The sequence below is a fragment of the Mus musculus genome, chromosome 14 (assembly GCF_000001635.26).
Source record: "Mus musculus strain C57BL/6J chromosome 14, GRCm38.p6 C57BL/6J".
Classification (NCBI taxonomy): Eukaryota; Metazoa; Chordata; class Mammalia; order Rodentia; family Muridae; genus Mus; species Mus musculus.
In genome coordinates, this window is record NC_000080.6 from 62,137,479 (window position 1) to 62,153,411 (window position 15,933).

The 15,933-nt window shown below is 44.0% G+C and overlaps 2 long non-coding RNA genes across 2 annotated transcripts in view; one reads left to right on the forward strand and one right to left on the reverse strand.

Moving 5' to 3' along the window:
• Positions 1-15,933, reverse strand: part of Gm35419 — a 51,706-nt gene that overhangs the window by 18,171 nt on the left and 17,602 nt on the right. Inside the window, exon 2 of the long non-coding RNA XR_383483.2 lies at positions 4,830-4,905. This is a non-coding gene — a long non-coding RNA (predicted gene, 35419). The remainder of the gene's footprint in view (positions 1-4,829; positions 4,906-15,933) is intronic.
• Positions 9,333-10,061, forward strand: Gm35361. The gene is made up of 2 exons (XR_383482.1): positions 9,333-9,416; positions 9,557-10,061. It is a non-coding gene; the product is annotated as a predicted gene, 35361 (long non-coding RNA).

Sequence of the window (15,933 nt, forward strand, 5' to 3'; positions counted from 1 at the left end):
CTGTCTCTCTGACTCTGTCTCTCTGTATGTATGTATGTATGTATGTATGTATGTATGTATGTATGTATGTCTCTCTGTGTGTATGTGTGTCTGTCTGTCTGTATGTGTTTATATCTATGTGTTGGCGTATGCATGAGGTATGTATCATACATACAAACTAGGGTCCACTTTCGAAAAAATAATATCTGCTCCTGTCTCAGGTGCTCCAAGGGCTTAGGACCTGGTCAGCTTTCAGACACCACATTGTCATGAAACACTTGTGTGCTAGCCCCATGCACTAAAACTTGGCTGCCTTCGATTCTACTCCTAACTCTTGGCTTGTCTGGGATCAGAGCTCCAGGCTAACACCACCCCTTCAGGAGCTGCCTCAGAAGCAACGGGAAAAGGTCAGAGCAAACACATTCCCCTTTGTCTTCTAGGGCTCTCCTTCTGGGATCAACTTTTTTTCCAGCCAGAACTCCTTTCCAGGGGTCTTCTCTTTCAGGGTGAGAGTTCTAACAGGCAGATGCAAAGCCCTCCACTCGGCAAAGATCCCTGGAGTCTGTCAGTTTCCTCCTGCTACTTTTGCAGAAGAGACATAAACGGAGAGAGCTAAAATGAAGTAAGATGAAGAATCCATACTTGTGTATTTTTCAGGGCAAAGCATTAGAGAATGCTTGGTGGGATTGGTAGGAAATTTTAGACTCTCAGGTGACGTCATAGTCTGAAAGAGACTTGCATGAGCCATCTGGACTGCTCGTTGCTCTATATCTGGTTCCTCTCTCATGCTAGAAATTAAAACCATTTTATTCTTTGAATGAATGGCAAGCTTTTTCAAGTGAATTATCAGATTTGGAGAAAGCAGAATGAACACGTGCATGGCCTGGGCTGGTGGAGCACTCTAGGTTGCCTGCCAATGAGGTAGCAGAGACCGAGAACCCCATGTCTCCTAAAAGGAGCGGCTAAACGCTCCCATCGGGCCACAGATACTTTGCCCAGGGTGAGAATATCTCCCAAGTATCCTCAAGGAATATTCCATTTCCCACAGGCCTCCACTGACATTTTCCAAAAGAGAAAAACAAAGTAAAACAAAACAAATAAACAAAACAAAACAAAAACCCTAAACAGTTAGAAACTAACTTCAGCAATGTAAAGATGAATCCAAAATATTGTTCTTCTTCTTCTCACACACTGCAAGGAACCCTGGTCCCTTAAAACCAAAAAGCAACAGGAAGTGAGGTGAAGTACTGCAGGTGAGACTTCAGTCTCCCTGTCTGTTTTGGCAGTAGCCTAACTCTCTGGAGATGCTTGTGTAAAAGAAAACATCTCTGTGGGTTCCAGACCACTCTCTGCTGGTCATCCAGTTCCAATCATACATTAGAGAATCATAGTCTTGCTTAAAATCAGACACAGCTCTCTGTCAACCAATATGGGAATTGAGGGACCTTTCAAACCAAGTGCTGTTTCTGAGTTACAATGTGGGATGACAGGGTCAGGGTGCAGCCTAGTCCTCTGAAGCGCAGAGTCCCTGCTTTGTCAGATCAGTCCTACAGTCACCTATGGTGATGACAGATGGCTGATATGTGTGTTAGGAATCGTGAGTGAGGGAACTCAGAAGTTCATCACCCTTCCATGCATCATAGGAAGTCCCACCCATCCCATGCTTTCTGCAACTTCCTTCTGGGCTACATGCACAGAGCTATTTGTAGCACCCATTTATACTGAGTGGACCAAGATTTCAGCCTCCAAGTTTGCAATGGTCTTATAGATGGACTTTCAGAGTTTGGTTTGCTTGGGCTGGGAATCTAGTACCGGCTACACACTGTGATGAAGAGCTCTGCAACACTGGCCTTCTTAATGTCTAAGCTCTACTTTCATGCAACTTTTGAATGTCTATGTCTGGGTGGATTGTGTCTGTGTTGTGATGTCCTATAATTTCGATTTTTCTGTCTCTTTGTAGAATCGGCTTAGATGTTTACTACTTCATCTCAGATTTTCAAATGGTGATAACCAGACTCTTGTTCAATTCTCTTCTTATTTAGATTTTGACCTCCTACTGGAAAAGCAGGGTAGAGGTTTGATTCTCTCTCTTCATTCCTCAGATTCTAGAAACAGTCTCCGAAGATGAAGAATGGGGGATTTTAAGAACTAAAGAATTTTTAAAGCAATGCTAGGTATAAAAAAATTACATAAACCTTTTGATGTATTTTAACCAATAGCAGTCTTCTCTTGAATACATCTAAAATGGCTATTCTTGGTTAGCGCATTTCCCAGTCCTCATCAGAGAAGCTTCTGCTTGCAGTAAGTGTTGAATAACACAGACCCACAACTGGTTAATGTGCAAAGAATAGGATTGTATGGAGTGAACACTCAGCCCTAAATGAGACATCTGTATCAATCTCTCTTTCAAGATATCATCATGGAAGAGAAAAACTATAAAGCCATAGATAGTGGATGACTACAGCAAAATACTGTTTCCTGGGCACAGGAGAGCACTTGCACCCATGAACCCACAGCAATTATGACAGAACGCACAAACCTGCCTGTAAAAGATCAAGCTAGACAAAATCCTAACCTGGAGTTGGGAGATGATGATAAAATCTAACTCCTAGCTGAGGACCTAGTGGCCGTCGATAACTGCTGGGGGAGAGAGAGTCGGGTCTGTTTAGTAATGAGGCTCCTGCAAGGCTACCCATACCCTGGAGGATGGTTCTAGACCCAGGCAGACCCAGATAGTGCTAAGTATACTCAGTGGGATTTTAGAAACAGCTCATGAACTTGAGAGGAAATAGAGGTGGCAGGGGAGTGAGGGGCAAAGGTAGACTTGATCAAAAACTCATTCTATGAGTGTCTGAAGTTCTCAATTTTAAAAGCCCTAAAATGAGGTCAAGAGGCAGACAGGTGTTCCTGTGGAGTAACTGGTGCCTACTGTCTGAATAGCTCCTTAAGTCTGCTCCAGGATCTCAGGTCATTTTGAATTTTCTTTTTCAGCCTTTTAAATATCTCTCGTAATTTAAGATTAAAAGAAACTGATAGTTTATAAACAAAGAAACCCCTGACCTCTAGTGTTGTATAAAGTCAATTATGAAAGTTATGCACTTTCCATGAACATTGAATACAGAACTGCACATAGAAGATGTCATTGCATACACTAGCAAGATTTTGCTGAAAGGACCCAGATATAGCTGTCTCTTGTGAGACTATGCCGGGGCCTAGCAAACACAGAAGTGGATGCTCACAGTCAGCTATTGGATGGATCACAGGGCCCCCAGTGGAGGAGCTAGAGAAAGTACCCAAGGAGCTGAAGGGATCTGCAATGCTATAGGTGGAACAACAATATGAACTAACCAATACCCCCCGCCCCCGAGCTTGTATCTCTAGCTGCATATGAATCAGAAGATGGCCTAGTTTGCCATCAGTGGAAAGAGAGGCCCATTGGTCGTACAAACTCTATATGCCTCAGTACAGGGGAATGCCAGGGCCAAGAAGTGGGAGTAGGTGGGGGAGCATGTGGGGGACTTTTGAGATAGCATTGGAAATGTAAATGAAATAAATACCCAATTAAAAAAAATCAAAAAAAAGAAGATGTTCCTAATTCAAAAGCAAAGAATGTGGGCATCCTAAGGAAAGAAAAAGAAAACAACACTGAAACCCAGCCTAGGAAACACTCCGTTCCGGAGTGAAATCTTGATCATCTGGGGAACATGAATGTGTCTCCATAGCTCTGACAGACTTGGTGGTGTGGTTTGAATGAGGTGCCTCCACCCCACAGGCTCAGACATTTGCACCCTTGGTCCCTAGTTAGGATGGCACTGACTGTAGACATTAAGGAGAGAGACTGGCTTGCTGAAGAGCATCACTGAGGGAGACTTTGAAGGTTTACAGCTTCATCTCGTTGCCAGTTTGCTCTCTGCTTCATGCTTGTGGTTGGAGATGAAATCTTTGAGTTTTCTGCTCGGGCTGCCATGCCTGCCAATTGTTCCCATGTGTCTCTGTCATGATGAAGTTGTATCCCTCTGGAACACTAAGCTAAACTGAACTCTTTCAAAAGTATCTACTACGCTTGGGCAGCCCTGGCCTTAGGAGTCTGACTTTGGCAGAATACATGGTTCCACTCACGGTCATTAGGTTGTCTCAAAAGATGTTCTGCATTCCTGATGTCTCTAGTGTCCTGGAGTCATGATGCCAACCTGGATTTCATTACTATTTATTCAGTAATCAATGGGAGGGTGAACCTGCTGCAGGCTGCCTGATCTCCTGAGGCTGCAATGGCTTCTCAGTTTCTGGCCTACTGAACTTGGAAAACACTCGCTTGGAAGTCCTTTGCAGCCCTGGGAGCACTGTCTTTTAAAAGGGAAATCTTTCAAATGGCTTCTCAGATTTTACACCCTGGAACCTATGATGGGTTGGGTCTTGCAATTTCTAAAATGCCGTGAGCCTATTCGGAATATTGAAGCTTTATATTATAACTGTGGTACAAAGAATATTTAGGAGTTTCTTAGGGTATCAATGATACTATTTCTTTAAAAATGTGAAATGAGTTTCCACATTGAAACTGCTTTTCTTTGGATACCACTATCTTTTTATTTTTAAAACATGGGCATATACCTGCATTTAAAAAAAAAAAAACTTTTACTCTTTTTGATTCTGAAAGATTGTGAGCATATTTGCCAACAGTATAGTAGTTAAAGTAGTAAGTGAATAGGTAAGTGCAAAAAAGTCTTTAAATCTTTGTAGGCATGTTTGTGGCATCCGGGGAAAACTCCATAGGGATAAAACTGAGACAGAAGACCCCCGAACTGCTAGACCTGGTGGGCTTTCACAGCGAACACTTCATCTTCTCTACTTACCATGTTTGCTGACCAGAAGCATCCTACCAAGATGGATCCTGTCGTCACTGCACTCTCCCCAGTTGCCTCTCAGGAGCTGTAAAATATGAAAAAGAGCACTTGAAAGTCTCTTTTAAAAAGAACTGAAGTCATGCATCCTAATGAGCTTACTCCATTAGGTCAAAACCCAGGAATCGGCCATTCTCTTCCCCCACGCTGTGTTACCTGGGCTAATTCTAACTGTATGCAGTGGGTATAATCATGTAGGGAAGAGAGGGACAGCAGAGGAGGCATCTGAGGGAGACTGAACCTAAGTAGAAGGTTCTTGGCAAGAACCTTCCATGGAAATGAGGCTAAGCCTAGGAAGGCAATGGGTGGAGAGACATGGTAGTCTAGATATCGGTTTACCCACCACTCAGGTCGCTGATTAAAGTGTGATGGGATAGTAGCAGGTGACAGAGACAGACCCCAGACCCTGATGAACCCCATCCTAATTCAACCCAAGGCTAACTAATGGTGGTAGAGCCTAGACAAGTATGTTATCCAAAATTCCCTGCATGGTTTTGACGCCCTTTGGGATGAGAGCCACCCTTTTGGGCTTGTACATGGTAAGCTATCGGCAGTTTGGGAAACAAGATTTCCCACATGGCTACTCTGACTCTTGGATACTCATGGCATCTCTCCGGGCTCGTAGAGAGCTAAGCCTAGGAAGGCAATGGGTGGAGAGACATTGGTAGTCTAGATATCAGTTTACCCACCACTCAGGTTGGTTTTTTTTTAACATAATTTTGTTTTTTATGTGAATGGGTGTTTTGCCTGCATGTACACATGTGTATCATATGTGAGTGGTGGGGGGGACCACCCACCAGAGCATGGTCAACCTACCATGGACCATACCACTATATGAAACTAAGTCCCCTTCCCACCAACTGTCAATAGCTCCTGAGTTAAGGGTTGGGGGTTTGTGTGCCTCCTCCCTGGTCTATGCCGGGATGTTGCCTGGCATGATCTTGTGTGGGCAGGAAACCACAGCTACTGCTGGTTTATGATGACCACATGTCATATCCAGAAGACACTGTTTCAACCTGCTCCTCCATGACCTCTGGACCTTAAACTCTTTCCGTCCATTTTCCCCATGATGTTCCCTGAGCTTTGAGCTGAGGAGGCTGTGCTCTAAAAGTTCCATCTGTGGCCAGGTATGTCATAGATGCTTGCTCTTTGGATTTTGAGTAGTTGGTAAGTTTCTGTGCTAAGCACCATCCACTGCACAACACGACATCTCTGATGAATTCTGCAGTCTGCACCAATCTATGGATAGAGAGCTACAAGTTTAGAAGGTCGTACGATGTTTTAGGGAATAGATGCTATGTGCTTTCAGCTGAATGATTGTAATAGCTTCACTCTTGGGGCCTGTGAGTGCTGCAGCCATGGGTTCTTAGACAGATTGACAGCAGCAGGCAAGGGTTCCCTCCTATGGAGCAGCTCTTAAATCCAATCAGAAAGTGATTGGTTACCCACCCCCATAGCATTCATGCAACTATATGGGAGGGTAGGAAACAGAAGGGAGAGGGAGGGATAGCTACTATTTAGGGTATTTGACAAAGCTATATGGAAACCTACTGTTTTATATACTATCTAACATACACACACAAACACAGACATATACATGCTTAAATGCAGTTACCCTATGACACAGAGAATAATGGTCTTCTCAGAAGCATGACTGACACACATAAAACTCAGGGCCAAGAGTCAGGTACATGACCTCCACAGTCTGATCCCCCAATTTAGGTTCTTGCCGTTGCTCTTGGTTCCCTACCAGGATCTAATTGTAAGACCCTATCTCTGAAGACAGCACACAGTTCGGTCTCAGGGCTTGGAGAAGCTGCACTGATCTACCTTCCTAGCACAGAAGATGCTATGCAGGCTACTGGGGCAGGGGGAAGAAAAGTCAGACCCTCCAAAATGTTAGCCAGCATTTTGAGTTGTGTTATTGGACATCTTCCCAGCAAGGATTTGACCTATCAAATAACCATATCAACGTACCCCTCCTATGTTCTTCCCATCTCTGGTTCTTTTCTCCCAGAGTGCCCTTCTCCTAGGAAACTCCCTTGCAGTTCTTTGATGCAATGGCAGACATCGGAGACCGAGACTCCCTTGACTGGGACAGATGTTTAATAGATGGAGCTATAGCTACAGACTCTTCACAGTAATGCTTAGTAAACAAAGTGAACCAGAGACTCCTCATTGGTCAGCCATCCCAGGGTGTTGAATGTCTGACTTGGCGTTTGGATTTATTTAACTAACTTTTCAGCCTGTTTTAACATGTGGGAGCTTCTGAAACCCGACCCGGACAGCACACAGGTCTAGCTTTACCTCGTTCTGCTCTGTCACTTCCTTGTTAGCGCTCTCCTCGGTCTTGTTTCCAGTTTGAGTTATGAAACCATTCCAGTTCAGTTTTAATAACCTCCCTGGCATGGCAGGCTCTACGAGAACTGCCAAACTTAATACCCAGACTCCCCGTGATGAGGGCGGCAGCCCTGCCGGGTGGGGAACGGAGGTGGATTTTCCATTACAGCCCGTTCTGATTTGGGAGCTGCCTGCCAGGTGCAGATGGTTTCCTCTTCGGCAGGCACTCGGTTTCGACTGTGCTTTCTGAGTTTCCATGTCTCCTGGCTCACAAGTGATCCTTTGACTAAATAAACTACCTCATGATCCATCTTCCTGCCCAAGAAGTATATCCTGGGGCCCGGCAGCCACAAGAGGACTTAGCTATACCCTGAAGGACAAAATGCTGGCTAGTACATTCCCGTGTGTTTGTGGAAGCTTCTATGACCACCAGAGAGAAACAGCTGCAATGGCAAGGAGGAGGGGAGAGAGAAGATAGGGAGGGAAATGGAGAGAGGGAAAGGAGACAGACAGACAGACAGACAGACAGAGATTGATGGAGGTAGAATCGGAACCTTCTCTGTATTGATTTTGCTTCTGTAGACGTGCTGTTGGAGGTGCTAATACTCGGCATTGACATCAGTGAGATTGCTTCGTCCCCAGCCTCCCAGTTCGCCACTGCACAAAGCCTGCAAGAAGTCTCCCAGGCTGTGTGACAAGAGCAAGAAGAGAGTGGAAGGACTGGTTTTGGCTCATGGTCTGAGGGCACAGACAATCCTAATGGGAAGGTATGGTAGAAGGTGGCTGGCCACCTGACATCTGAGGACAAGAAGCAGCAATATGAATGCTGGTTCTTCAGTTGCCGTTTCCCTTTAATTGAGTCTGGGATGCAGCCCATGGGATGGAGCCCTCACACTGGGGTGGGTTTTTCATGTTCAGTTAGACCTCTCTAGAAATGTCCTTATACATCTGTACAGAGGTGCTGCTCCTCCTGGGTGAGTGTAATTCCATCAAGATGATAGAGATGATTCATGAGTTATCTATGTTTCTCCAATTCCATGCTGATTTCAGCCTCTCTACACTCATCTCACTAAACAGAGAAAAAAAAAAGATAATTTTTTTACACAAAATGTTAAGTAGATCACAGACTTTACCACTGGTTGACAAAATAGAGAAACCGTCTTTTAAACCAATAAAATGTGTGAAATTCCAAATTCCTAAGCACTGAAGGCTAGGACAGTATCCAAAGACTGACCATGGCAGTGCCAGGGCTGCACTGTGACTTCTTTATTCAAATGAGGAGTTGCAGGTTCAAGTTCAGGTCTGCCTGGAAAAGGTATATGAGTTCTCGCTTGGGAGTGTGGTCACCAATAGTTTCCCTTGGAATCTCAACTTAGTTCTACTAAATTTTCACACACACACACATCTCTTGGAGAATTCAGTGATGGGGATGGGTAAAGTTGCCCTGGGTTTCAGATACTCCTGAGCACATATGTGAGCTCCTCTGGTAGCATACAAAATAGGAACCTGTGTAGAGAGAGGGCAACCCTCTGGTGGGTGGGGAAAGGTCTTGTCAGCATAGTGCTCAGACTCACACACAGGTGGCTTAGACTGCTGGGCTGCTGCATGGAGCAAACAATGAATGATGTGAGGTTGTGTGGGCACTGCCTAAATTTCCACTGATCTCTCTTCTGATGCCAGAATGTAAGTGAACTAACTATAGGGATATACTCATACTGGAACACACTTATACACTTCTAGATCCTATGACCTCAAAGTGTCTGTGTCATCCTGTTAGTGATAACATCTTGTTGGTATGAACATTTTCTGCATGGAGCAAAGCACAGCCTGATGGAGGCTTTTCCCAGTGCTTCTAACAACAAGTCTACCCAGGCAGAGGCAGTCTTGCCTCTGGGCAGATCCAGAGCCTGGAAGAATCAATGGATCAGCAAGGGAAATATGAGGGAGGCTCAGACAGGGTCTTGGGAAATGGTCTCAGTTTGAATCTAGCTGCTGCAAGCTAGATTCTGCAGCCCCAGGCTCAGCATCTCAGCACACACTATCATGCTGACCTTGCTATATTTGATTTTGATTAAATGATTCTTTGTCAGTTGTTTGTTTTGTTTCTAGTGGACTCCATAGCACAGGCTTCCTGTGTATCTGAAACTCTCCATTAGCCACCTTTGTCCATGGAGAATCATGGCTTGTACCTGTCTCCAGGTAAGCATGTAGAATCTGAAGTTTGATTTGGGGACACTCTTTGTTTCTACCAAGGTACAGTGGGCACTGGTTTGGGGTAAATTTTTAAATTAATTTTTACTGTACTGAGAATATTTATTGTACTATTTTCTCCTTTAAAGGGAAAGGAAATTATTCCAGTGAAGAGAGCATTTGAAAAGAAAGATTTAAAATGTACTAGCATTCCATATTGTCTACCATTCTCTGTTCAGACTCCTACAGAGTCCCAGGCCAGCTACAGAACTCTGTGTGGGGACTCTTCCAGGCCCAGAGCTGGACCTGCTCAAGGGGAGCAGGACTTATGGGTCTGTTTGAACTGGACTCTAGATCCAGGAATTGTCTACAAAAGAAGAAGAGACCTGGGCAGGTCTGAGATGGGGATTTACAGAGATGGCTCTGAGAAGCCGTTTAAAGGCAAGAAGTGTGGCCAAGGAAGAAAGCAAAAGACTGAGAGAAAAACCTGAGTTCAGAAGACAAGGGCTGCTCCTCTACTCAAAGCCATGTGCAGATGCTTTCTGGGTGCATTGTTCCATATCAAGACTCTAAGGATCAACATTTAATTCCAAGTGCAATTTTAAATTTGGAGAGAAATTATTATATTTCTAAGAAATTGGCAAAAGAACCATTCTCCTGTCTCCTAATATTACTGTTTGTCCAGTGAGAGCAAGAAAGATTGGATGGTTGGATTCAGTCTCCCTCTCTTTCTCCCCCCACCCCTTTCTCTCTGTTTACCCCCAGAATGTGTGGGGTTAGCAGTAGATCCAGTAGGGATCAGGAAGGGATCATTAGAAGTAGGAAGGGATTTCAGTAATAGGGGTGAATGTGGTCAAAATACATTCTGTATGTGCTCAGAAATGCCACAGTGAATTTATGTGTGTTTATGTATGGATTTGTGTTCTCATTGATTATAAAAACTTCTATGGAGTAAACCCCAACATTAGGGAAAACTTTCCTGTTCTAAATTATCAGTGTTTCCTGTGAGTCCATCAGTCAGTCTTCTCAGCTGGAGGAGAGGGTACTGATTCTCTTGGTACCTACTCTTCAGGCAAACAATGCACGAGTCTGAGACAGGGCAGCATGCATCTAACGTCCTGCCAAGAAACACTCGCTACCTGGCACTATAATTCGCCAGGGAGCTTGTGAACAGCATAAGAGCACTTTGTAATAAAGATGATAAATGTTTGATGACCTAATAGATATAAAGAACATGAAGCATATTAACAAACACTGTTAAAGTCAACAGTAACAGCCAACAGAAACACAATTATGAGCTATTAATTTACTTTCTGGTAATCCTGATTGAAATGTCTATATTTTGAAGATTTGTACCCAGTTGTCCTCAATCTGACTGTTGTAACTGACATGATCCTTGTCTTGTGCTTTGTGTATAACTCTTACCAAATGTGGCACGAGACACTTTCCGCTTGTGAAAAGTACTTAGGTAGAGGACAAGTCACCGAAGTTTATTGGGGCTTTGTTCATTTGTTTGTTTTTGCTGCTGTTGGTTGTTTGTTAGATTTGGTTTGCTTTGGTTTGGTTCGAGATTTTGGAAGCTTCAGGAACGGTGATTGAGTAGGGTAATTTGTTTGCTGTGTGACTGAGGTAAGTTGTGTTTTCAGGTTTGCACCTGGTCCTCTGCATGCATGCTACAGCTTTTAACTTAGTATTTTTGTGGGACTCATGGGCGTGTGAACAAATGGGTCTCTAGTTCTCATGCTTGCTCTTGGGACTCCTTTCCTTCTTACGTTTCCTTGCCCAACTTTGACACGGTGGTTTTTTGTTTTATCTTATTATGTTTTTGGTTTTTTTTTTTTTTTTTTAAGAAAGTGGTGTTTTTACTCATGGCTTGGCTTCCAGGGAGAAATTAAGCAGTTGGCTTGAGTAAAATTAAGTCATGCATGAGCAAAGTGATGGGTCCAAGAATGTGCTGGAGAAAGTCATGAGGTGGAAAATCACTCCTTGCTCTTTCATATCTATCCTTGACCAGCCCAGACAGGGTCTTCTTTCTCCCTCAACAGTGACTCTATGACTCCTCTCTAAGACTGACAGGTTGCCAACCTGATTGGTTAGACCCAGATAGATCACAGCTCCAATGGGCAGGGCTCTGTGGTTGTTTCTGGGATGAGGTGGATCTGTAGCCTCCATGCCTGCTGTACACATACACAAATGGGAGCTCTCATCTCTGCGGCAAGCATACCGTACATGACCATGGATTTATGTTTAAGGCAGGAGCCTCATATTTTCCCCTGTTCTAAAGCAATCTCCCCTGCCCTGATTACCTGAAGACCTACATTTATTTTCTAGTGCTTGTTAGCTACTTGCCAAGTCGCTGCCTCATTTTTGGCCTTTCCACTCATCAGTATTGGCTCTGTCGGTCTCAAGTGGAGAAGGCCAAGCAATTATCGAGAGAACATGTGCACAAAAGTGGTTCAGGGATGCTTCCAGTGGGAGATCCATTCTTAATATGAGGTAAACAGAGGGAACAAGCCCACTCAGAGGAGTTTGAGTCAGGTGTTTTCTCTCCTCTCAGCCTATACATCTTGCTTTAAGCATCTGCTTCGGTCCTGGAGAAGAACGTTCTGAGAGTGTCAACTGTCAGTAGGCTGGGATGCATTTATGCCAAGTCATCTCACATTTATTTAGAAATAAAAAAGAAAAATCAATTAACCAGGGAGTAGATGCCTGGGATGAAAAGGTTGAGTGCAACTTCTATATAATCCATCTTCTGTTGCTATAACGACAGAGCCAGATGCTGGACAAGTCAGCAAAGAGGTGCAGCTGGCTCAGGGCTCTGGAAGCTGGGAATGCACATCGCGAGCACACATGTGCCATTTGGTCTTGGTTGCTGCATTATAGCATGACGGAAATACATGTGAATGAACTGAGCATAAACCAGAATTAAGGCAGTGCCCCTTTCCATAGCGTGCATAGTGATAACTAATCAACTCCATGAATAAAGCACCAGCCCCTCCAACGACCCAGTTTTAAGGCTCCCATCTGCCGACACCATCCCAAAGGTCGCCAAACTTCACCTGGAGTTTCAGAGGTGAAAACCCATGTTCTGAACACATCACAGACTTTCCTGATGTTATTGATAAATGTGTACTGATACGTGGGAAGAAACAATAACCTAAGCAGAAAACAAGTGTTCCCAACCAGGAAAGTCATTTCTCTTTCTGTCTCTGAGCTCCCCCAGCCACCTCAGTGTCTGGCAAGCGCCTCCTGCTTCTGCAGCCAGATGCTGTCTGGAGCACAGGCATTGAGGACCGCATTAGCACGTGGACCACTAAACACCCTCAGATGCCTAGGTTCTCCATGATGAGCCCAGAGTTTGCCAAGCTGGTGTGGGCAATTGCCTTCCTCTTGAGTGGAACCCACGGTCCATTAGAAAGGAACACCTTTTGGGTCCTGCTGTTCCTGGGTTCCCTGCTTTGATTTCCTTCTGCACAGCACAAGAGCATTTGGCTTTATTCATAGAGCAGGGGGATGCCATCCCTCTCTCTTCCCCACAACGAAAATGCAAAATCATAATCAAGAAGCGCTGAGTTAAAGTCTTTTATTTGTTCACATCTGCACTCTGGGTTGTCCTGGGAAGTTAGGTCTACAAGAATGGAGTTATTTAAATTTACTCTGGTATCCAGTTCCCATACACACAACTTGTGCCTCACTCTTAACACTAGGGCTTCAGAAAAGCCAGGCTCCTAGACTTGGTGTTGGACCCCTCCCACTTCAACACGCATGTGTATGTAGCTATGGTGATGAAGCTTTCTCAAAAAGTATGAAGATGGAGTCTGAATAGCAGTTTGAACAACAGGGAATGCGGCTGATTATATATTCTCTCCAGTTTCAAGCAGCAGATCACTCCGAGCTATAGTTTCTCTGACTTTTCCTTTTCAGCCTTCTTCTTCCAACCCCAAGGACACAGACCTCCAGAGGCCTCACCTTACTTGTCTCATGTCCTTTACTTGCCTTTGGAAACTGCTGCTCCACTGAGCTCATCTCCCTCCCCGCAGAAAGCTAGTCTAGGAACGCTACAGAGGAGTGTGTGATGTGGGTGCTGAGGGGCCATCCCAGTGGCCCTTGCTGGCCTGGTGTATGCAAGCCCTGGCTGATCAATCAGCACAAGACAGGCAAAGCCTCAGGGCTCTGAGCTGCACACCATGCTGTGAACCTTTGGGCACGGAGGGTTGGCCTCCTTTTTCATTCAGAGTGGTGAGTGATTCATAGGCTAGAACCCAAGGCCTTGAACTGTCATGAAGGTGTGCTGGCCCCCAACTGCTCTAACAGTTTTTTGTTTGTTTTTTTGGTTTGAAATTGTCTTTCTCTTATTTGGATTGAAAATTGGTTTTATGTTCGCTTATCATTGGAATAGAAAATGTATTTGTACATGTGAATTTTCAAAATGTAGGCAGTGTGTGCGTATATGCGTGTGATGTAAAAGCTCTTAACCTGGATACCTCTGCATGCCTGCCTGGAGCAACCACGCATTCAGTTTTCTAATTGCTGAACAGGGAAGCATCGTGTGATAGACAGCAAGTCTTCTGACCATTCTCCTATTTGTGAATCTCAGTCATGTCTCATGCTATCATTAAAGTCAGTGATGAACATGTCAGAATGAATATACAGGATAGATTCTCCAGAGTTAACATGGGTGGGTCACTGGATAGCCACAGGTATTTTACAGCTAAAGATTAGTGACTGTAATGTGCAAACCATGAAATTTACCTTTGTGAGTGTTGAGATTGGTAGACCAAACAGCAAGCACTTATAAAACCCACCACAATCACCACACATCTCCATTGTCCCAGACCAATGTTCCTCCCTAACAGGGAACTAACAGGACTTTGAAGATTGTTGGACTTTTCAGATATTTCCAAGTCTGTTGGCAATAACAGCTTCATTAAAATTAAATCGCATAGGTGATTATACAGGCACATATTCTGCACGAAAGTACCTAATACTGACAATTTGCTGCTTCCCAATGACTCCTCCCTGACCTCTATGGACATGAGCTGCTTGTGCCTGCCTGCTCTGTAGAATGTCTGTAAGTTGGTGCCACTGTGGTAGCTTTGCTCCATGTCATCACAGAAGTAGCTTGAGATTGGTCATGGTGGGAACACTACAATGTGTTAATTAGCAGTGCTACAAGCCAGAAAGTTATCTATAGAATTGCTAAACTGTTGTTCATACCCCCCAAGGAGTCAATTCTTTATCCCATGTATGATATCCTTTATGTTTATTCTGTTTAGGGGTTCATGGAATTACTTGTATCAATGAGTTTTTCATTATTAAAAAAAAATCTCCACTTAATCTTCAAAGATTACTTTCACTCACATGCCCTAACTTACTTTGAAATCTCATTACAGAGGTCTTATGAAATCATTTGCTACTATTTTTATAGTTTCAAATTTTAATTGTTGGTGGAAGGGGCATGTGCCTACAGTGGCTCACCTGGAGGTCGGAGGACAACTCCAGGCAATCATTGTCTCCTACCACAAGGGCTCCAGGAATCAGACTCAAGTCACCAGGTTTGGAGGCAAGTGCACTGAGCCATCTTGCCAGCTCCATCAGCTATTTCTGTCCGGTTTGTCTACGTTATTCACTCTGATTCCCTATGCCTCCATCGAGAGACAGTTTTGGTTTTGGCCCCTTGTCAGCTTGGTTGCTGATTCTCACTCTGCTCTTCCCATTTGCCTACTTGTAATCACTCTATTCTTCCTCCCTTTTGTCAAGTGACTCCTCGGGCACATTAGCACCGGAATTAAATGTCTGTCTGATGGTTCTGGATGTGGATTTTATGTGATAACCATTTTATGGATCTATAAATTATCTTCTGATTTCTGCTCTCCTCCGGGTTTTCAATCAAGATGTTTTTGGCATGCCTTATTAGATCTGATTACATGTTGAACATTGTGTAGAGACATTTATAGAGAAAGGATTCACCTCTCTGCCTAATGTTATAATGTTATAAAGCCAGACAGTTTAATCTTAGAATCAGATTCTCTTAACCCAATCATGGAACAAGATGCTCAAGTGTAAACTTCAGTTCTTGTGAGACCCATTTGGTTTCTAAGTAATTCATCTTCCTGGTGTGTGGCTCCTGCAATATCAGAGGATAAGGATACCCAGGGAATATTTCTTAGGATCCTTTCCCCCTTGGTGGGCTAGGACTCCTGTTTCCTCACATTTTTTTTTTTGCCTAGTTCTATGAAATCACTGGATATTCTTGGGCTTCTCAGTCCATAGTCAAAAATTATGAAAGTGGCAGTCAGCCTCTCGACAGAAGATTGTCACCCAGTCTGCCTGATTTCTCCTTGGCTGTCAGAACTCTCACTTAACGCATAGCTCCCATATACCTGCCAACAGACATTTTGATCCACTGTCTGTCTTCTCAGTAGGAAGATGGACCCAAAATTATCTGGAGCAGTGGTTCTCAACATTCCTAATGCTACAACCCTTTAATACAGTTCCTCATGTTGTGGTGACCCCCAACCATACA